Below are 7652 nucleotides of genomic sequence, written 5' to 3' on the forward strand. Positions count from 1 at the left end.
AAAAAAAAAAAAAAAAAAAAAAAAAAAAAAAAAAAAAAAAAATTAGTGAAATTACTAACATCTTTTCCCAATTATGTTTGACCACTATCTTTGCACACTCCAACTTAACCAGAAACATATGTTCTGAAATAAAGCACAAAGATAAACTTACGGGGAAAAGAGGACATGAAATTCTTAAAATGCCCCCTTTGGCTTATAAATTACTAATACATGTAATTTTGCAACTGTGCCATTTTAATATTCTGTATTATCATGAAGTATCATAATGTACAAAAAATTATACAATTAGTATCATGGTCTTTATTTTTTGATCCCACCAATTTTATTAGTTTTCCATGTTTTATGCAGTTACACATACATATATGCCCTTCAGTAACTATATCCTATATCAGAAAACTGACTGGCTTCTGAAAAAGTTGGATATAAATCAAAACTTTCCAAATCAAATGATTTAAAACTGAATAAGAGACTGTTTCTTAATCTGACAGATATATGATTACGACCAAAGTAGGATGGGACAGTCCGGTTTCTCTGTCCATTTATGCCTTGATTATCATTGTAAATAATTACCCCAACCTCACACGCATTTTCATTTATGCCATAAGACTATCATGCAACTTCCTTAAAACTTTCTCTTTGAGTTTAATGTCCAAAGATTTACTTATCAAGAACTGTACAAATGCTGCCAGGCCTATTTATTTTTTCAGATGCAAACAAAACTGAAACATATAGCTACCTTTTCCTTCAATATCAACCTTTCCCATTTAGCTACCTGTAAGTCTTTCACCACATCTCTCTAAATTCTCTATAGTCTCTAAATTCCTGGACAGATGACTGGAGCAGGGACAGCAATTTAGGCTTTTTCATTCACTGAAAACTGTAAAAGCAGCATATTCTGTACTTCAAAAAAAAAAAAAAAAGCATGGCCAATTTGCTTGTAATTGAAGCATTACACAGGCTGGTTCATTAAGGTGAAAAGAGTATCTTCCCCTCTCTGCTTTCCCTTCTATAACACAGATCCTATGTTATTCATTTATGCTGTTGAACAGCAGTAGATGAAACACTATATGACCACAGTTCATGTTTACATACATATCAGAATACTCTGTGACACCGTAAAATGTTTAATTTTACAACTGTATAAATCAGTCTTATATTAAAATCTAAGTTTTTTCTTAAATGCTTATGTGAAGCTTTCTAGTACATGGTAAAAATATTATGGTCCAAATATGTGTATGTTTGATTTTCAAGTCTTCCCTCAGAAATAAATATAACAACTGAAAATTATTCAATAGTGCTGAAAATTGCCATTTCTTAGAAATTAATGTAAACAAGCTAACTTAGTAACATCTTAAAATTTAAAGTTTCAATCTCAGTTCTGGCACAGAACTTACTGGAAAAAACTAAACTTTCCTTTTGGTTTGTTAAAACATTAAGACATGACAGAGTATTTTTTCAAAAGACATTAGGCTATTTTAAAAGAAGTCTTGCTGGGGCACCTGGGTGGCTCAGTTGGTTGGGTGGCCAACTGTGGCCCAGGTCATGATCTCCCAGCTCATGAGTTCCAGCCCCTCTTCGGGCTCTGTGTTGACAGCTCAGAGCCTGGAGCCTGGTTCTGTGTCTCCCTCTCTCTCTACCTCTCCCCTATTTGCATTCTGTCCATTTGTCTCTCTCAAAAATAAATAAACATTAAAAAAAATAAAAGAAGTCTTGCTTTTTAATTATCTAAGGTTTCACAAACACCTAATACCTCTTTTGTTGCTTATCCTTCAGTTTTTCTATCATGAAAACTTAAATCTGCATAAATTTCTTCATGGAATCATTCAAGGTTAAGAAACAGTCCTCTTACCTCCCTTGTTAACAACTGGTTACAAAGTTGTCACTATCATTTTAACCTCTGAAAACAATTTAGATACAATCTAAAAAGGTAAAATTAGTAACTGTCAGTGAACTTAACTTGAAGAATAAACTACTAATTCTTCAGAATTTTTACTGTAATACAAAAAAAAGGCTCCTCATTCTAAGAACTGATATAGTTAACAGTCTTCACAAAGAAAAATGGTCATATCAATTAATATTTGCCATTTTTAAGTAACTTATTTGTCAAAAGCTGGTACGAAGTACCATTTTCACTAAATTGTGCATTAGAAACCAACCTACAACCTTTGTGGACAAATGCTAGATTATCCTTTTCTACCTTTGAGACTTATCTTTATTACAAAATCATAACTTCAACTTTTCCCCCGGAGAAATACATAAAACTTAAATAAAATACTGAGAAGGGCTGTTATCTGTCCTGTTTCACTTGATTACACTGAATCGGCTCTTAAAGCTGCCCAGTCAAGAAATTCTGCAAATTCTTCAGTAACCTGCATTCGGATCCAACAACCATTAAAATAAAAAAAATGGACAGAATGACTCAACCAAGTCATATCCAAATTTTTATAAGCAATCTTAAACAGGCTTCCAGTCTACCTTACCTACTATAAACCAGAAGCCAGGCAGAAAGTTCTCATAGTACAACCTGCTTAAACGGTGTCGGTTCTTTCAACTATTCTTTATTATCAAGGTACCTCTGGTGGCAGCTGAAGGACACAGCCAAAAATAAAAACGAGAGAGCTAACCACAATACTAGGAATGTACCACGGTATATCCAATTCAAGCAATCTGTGTTAAAATACAGCAGCATTTTACACACCGTACATAACTACAACAACCATGTACTATTCTTTTAATCAAGAAAAAAAGGTTATTAAACATATGCACACATCGTTGCAGAACATGAACAATTCCTAAGGTAAGGAATAATTGCAGTCTTTTAATACAGCTAGTATCATAATAGATGGAAGAAAAAAATTTCAACATATATGTTTAGTACTTGAAAGCCCATTAAAATGAACACATCACAATATAAATGCTAAGCTGTAACCCATTCTAATATTATGGCAATGCAAATTCCATACCAATAGTGCCAAGTTTATACAAATTCAAGTTTCTATGATAATAGTATAAACTTTAAAAAACAAGCTCTCTCAAAATATATTTTCCCACTACTTTATGAAATTGGAAATCTATGTCCATAAAAGTACACTAGTGCATTTAGGCAAATTTTATGTCCCAAAGCGGGGGTGGGGGGTGGGGGGGGTGGTGTACTTAAAATACTCAAATAGCTTATAATATTTATTGTACTAAGAACTTCATTCTTTAGGGCTTATTGGAAACCTGTGTTTATCCAATTCTTTAATTTCAGTCTACATAAACAGCTGTTCTGCCTCCTTCCTCTTGAGTATGATAGGCTGCTTCTCTTAGACTCTTAAGCTTATAAAAGAAATACTTTCACTGTCTTAACCCATAACTGCTATCAGAGTAATTCCTTAAAAAGAAAACACTTGTGTGCTGCATTCTAAGTGAGGTTAAAGTGGTCTTTCCATCTGCAAAGGCTCACAGATATACTAACACTTTGTCTTTACATTCTCTACAGTTTGGAATAATTTTGGAGATGCTTAAAGAAATTTAGAATTGTTACTTATGCATAAATAATGAAATATAAACTAGTCACAACCATGAAATCACCTGAAATATTTACAGCCTTTTCTACAAATTTTAAGTGTGGTCAATAAACTGGCTAGCTGATATGTCATGACCAATTTTAACATGAAAAAAATTTAGTTATATTAAAAGCCAATAAATAATAGCTAAAAAATTTTACTAAGAACCTGCTATAGAATTTCTTAGGTTCTCATCTTCTAATATCATGGGAATATTTATGAATCTTGAGTAAACTACAGGGCCTTAGTTTAAAAAAAATAACTTTTCTTCTACCTCAGATTGGTCAGGCCTAGTCACTCATAATTCAAAATTTCATTTTGGTGAAAATCATGAGACAATAAGGATTATATACAACTATATATTGGCAATAATCTAGAGGAGGGAGGGGAAACCACATTTCCTTCATTATTCCCCTCTTTTTTTTTTTTAAACAGTGTTTCCAGATTCTTTTCCCCATCTGATCATTAACACTTCCTCACCTGCACTTCTGTCCTGCTAAATCTGGTAGGACAGGTGAACAAATAACAATCAGTATTAACTAATTTAGCATGTGACTATATACCTTTTACAAAGGTCCCAGGGTTAGTTATTTGATGCCTGAGCACCCAATGATAGTATCAAAGAGTAGGTTTTTACACTGTCAGGAAGGTTCTAAGAAACTATTGATTATCCTTGGCCATTTCACACTTGTTACACTACACAGACCACAGGTAAATAAATTCTGTAAATCCGTAAACAAAGCTCATTCCTAAATATTTAAATCCCTTCACATTCTTTCAGATCTCAAGATTTTTTATTCTCATTTTTGGAATGGCACGAATCATTAAGCATCTGTGACAAATCTGCACTGGGGGTACAATTAGTTACATTGCTCCCTTTAGAAATCCTACCTTCTACCTATATTGAGCAGCGAAAGAATCTCAAATATTAAAATTTGAGCATTAAAAATGTTTCCTTAAGTTTAGCAATTCCTTGCTTAAAAATCCACAGAGGGAATAAAAAAAGCATTAAAACTGGATGAAAGCACTTAACTTTAATAAATAAATTAAACGTAAAACAAGACTGTCAAGTTTAATACTGTCACTACTATGGGAAAGAAAGTCTTACCCTTTTGTAACAAGTTGATGTGATGATATATATGAAATTAAATTGCTTAAGAAACCGAACTAAGTATTTTTAAAAGCTAAACGCTGACATTCTTATCTGTAAAATAGAGATTCTTTTTTATTCCTATTTTTTTAAAAGGAAGGGAGAGCGCAAACCTCCCTTGTACTCCCACATTTATTAAAGTTTCATCAATAGAAAAATTTTAAGCCCAGTTTTATTTTATTTTTAAAAAGAAGCCAGTCACCAAGATGGGTTTTGAATAGCTCAATCATCACCCCAATTATTACAAATCAGGATTCAGAGAAGAAAAAAGCTTCCGCTATTTCTGCTATTCTTTAACAAAATATCTTAACGCACACACATTTTAATTCCAAACTGGTACAGACGAATTTTTATTTTGCTCTTTGCTTGTCATCCAGTCAAACCATATCATGTGTTAAGAGGAACACTAGGAGTCACTTAAAAATATTCTAGCTACTCAAGAAGCTCTAACAAACTCTGAAAAGGAGACAAGTAGCATTTTTCCTCAACTGTGGAATTATAAGATAGACCCTACATGAAAATCTTTAACCTCTATTAAAAACCATGGGCCAATAAATGAGAAAAAAATGGACTTAACGTTATTCTAAGTTACGTTAAAAAAAAATTAGGGGTAGAGGGTGAATAAGTAAAATGAAAATTTCCATTCCCCATAATTTCTATGAAGAAGTCTAAACATTTTTTGGAGACCTAAATCCTAACTTTAATCGAAGCTGTGGGAAGCAAACAACTCTTTATGAAGATGACATGGAAAGGCACAGCTCAAGTACCAGCCTCACTCTCAGCTCAGAAAGACATTTCCATTTAAAATATTTCTGTAAACTGGGGCGGCTGGGTGGCGCAGTCGGTTAAGCGTCCGACTTCAGCCAGGTCACGATCTCGCGGTCCATGAGTTCGAGCCCCGTGTCAGGCTCTGGGCTGATGGCTTGGAGCCTGGAGCCTGTTTCCGATTCTGTCTCCCTCTCTCTCTGCCCCTCCCCTGTTCATGCTCTGTCTCTCTCTGTCCCAAAAATAAAAAAAAAAGTTGAAAAAAAAGTTTTAAAAAATAAAATATTTCTGTAAACTTAATATACATGTCCCAAGCAAATTGTTTTAAGGAACCTACTACTTATTTTAAAGTAAAAATGTCTCATTCTTTACGGACCAGAGTCTTTACAATTTCCTTCCTTAAATACCTCGTGTGCCTTGCTGCTCTTCTTGTACCACCAGTCCCTCTGTTCTTTGCTAAATTTCCTTTCATTATGCCACTCCCAGAATTAAGAATCCATACATGCCTTCTTATAGCATATTGGATTAAGTCCAAATCCCTAAATCTAGAATTCAAAACCCTCTATTATCTAACTGCATATCTAGTCAAATCTATCATCTATTACTGCACCAGCAACCTCCTCATTGTCATCTATTCCTTAACTGTAAGATCCAGTGTTAGGTAAAGCTTTCCCTTTCCCCTACCTCACAAAATCACCCAGCTTCATTTTCTGAATTCCTTATTACTTCTATCGCAGGGAACGTGATTATATACTTTTACCCAGATTTGAGCTGACAGTCACCTCAAATTAGAATCCAAGTTCTATTTCCCTCAAGAACACCTGACCTTTACTTAAAAGGCAGCAGATGCTTGACAGTTTTACCTTAGGCAGAAGGGAATTTTGATTGGGTTAACTATTAGGGTTACTTATAACAAAATTCAGCCAGTTATATTTTCTTTCCCCACGTTCTTTTATTCCAGTCCTCTACAATGGAAGAAACATTAATCTACAGTGGAAAATTAAGCTCCTGTAAACTGTTTCTCACAAACTCTATTAATGTCTGAGATGCTCAAGTACACGTGCTCCTTTTTAAAAAGTAAATCAAAATATATACAGCATAATGTATGCAATGAGCAATGGACTGGGACCTGTAAATCTCAGATTCCTGGCATGGTCTTCTAGGCCTGCTTTACTTTCTAAAATGGCTAAGAATACTCTAGCCCTCACAAAAGTATCGTGAGGAATAAATTAGAAAACACATCAAAAATCGGGGGAGGAGGTGTGGTGTGGTGTGGTTAAGATTCTGAAATGCTATAAAAAAGTTGCCCTCTAATTCCAAATATCTTTTCAGTAACATGGGGTTAATATAGGTGCTATTTATTCTAAAGGTAAAGCAAATGAAATCTCAACTGATCCGTCAATGTTTTCTCTACTTCATTTTAGTTACAAAATTTGAAGTATAACTACTTAAAAACCTCAAAAACATCATTTGAAAATCCTTTTTTGAGTGTTTCTAAATGGTCATTACATTTAGATACAAAGATAACATGACAACTATATTGTTTAAAAACTTTTTTAAACTGCTGGCTAGCAGCTAAGAAATCACAACAGTTTAGAAACCAAAAGCACTAGTGAATGTTAAACTGTTGTAAGAAACAATTTTAAAAAAGAAAAAAGTACACCCTCAGAAAAGCTTCTGGCATTCTTCTAATTCTTTAACCAATAACAAATAAAGACAATTACCCCAACCTACAAAAGAAAAAAAAGATGTAACAGGTAAGGGTGGGCGAACGCATTATTCAATCTACTGAGTTCATTTACACTAACATATACTTGGGTATCACATGTCAAAAAATATTTTCTATGACAGTAAACACTGTAAGGGGCAGGGAGGAGGAAGAACCCGTTTTCTATTAACATAAAATGTTAATGCCTACATACATTTTAGCTTAAAGTTGGGTGGGGATCTTACATATACTGCCTTCTTAGGTGGGTAAAGTGTCAATTACCCCAAACTTGTTCCATTCCTCAATTTGATGACTAATTAAAAAGTAAGAACTTGGGGCGCCTGGGTGGCGCAGTCGGTTAAGCGTCCGACTTCAGCCAGGTCACGATCTCGCGGTCCGTGAGTTCGAGCCCCGCGTCAGGCTCCGGGCTGATGGCTCGGAGCCTGGAGCCTGTTTCCGATTCTGTGTCTCCCTCTCTCTC

General features: G+C 34.4%; 1 protein-coding gene and 2 long non-coding RNA genes across 3 annotated transcripts in view; all 3 read right to left on the reverse strand.

The window, feature by feature from the left end:
• Positions 1-5593, reverse strand: part of LOC125918070 (uncharacterized) — a 6718-nt gene extending 1125 nt beyond the window's left edge. The window contains exon 1 of the long non-coding RNA XR_007456369.1: positions 60-5593. This is a non-coding gene — a long non-coding RNA (uncharacterized LOC125918070). The remainder of the gene's footprint in view (positions 1-59) is intronic.
• LOC125918068 (transformer-2 protein homolog alpha) overlaps positions 1-7652 on the reverse strand; it is a 22065-nt gene that overhangs the window by 11940 nt on the left and 2473 nt on the right. The gene's annotated exons all lie outside the window — the stretch shown is intronic.
• The window catches only part of LOC125918069 (uncharacterized), a 3560-nt gene continuing 2023 nt past the window's right edge, over positions 6116-7652 (reverse strand). Inside the window, exon 2 of the long non-coding RNA XR_007456368.1 lies at positions 6116-7512. This is a non-coding gene — a long non-coding RNA (uncharacterized LOC125918069). The remainder of the gene's footprint in view (positions 7513-7652) is intronic.

This window comes from Panthera uncia, unplaced genomic scaffold (assembly GCF_023721935.1).
Source record: "Panthera uncia isolate 11264 unplaced genomic scaffold, Puncia_PCG_1.0 HiC_scaffold_422, whole genome shotgun sequence".
Classification (NCBI taxonomy): Eukaryota; Metazoa; Chordata; class Mammalia; order Carnivora; family Felidae; genus Panthera; species Panthera uncia.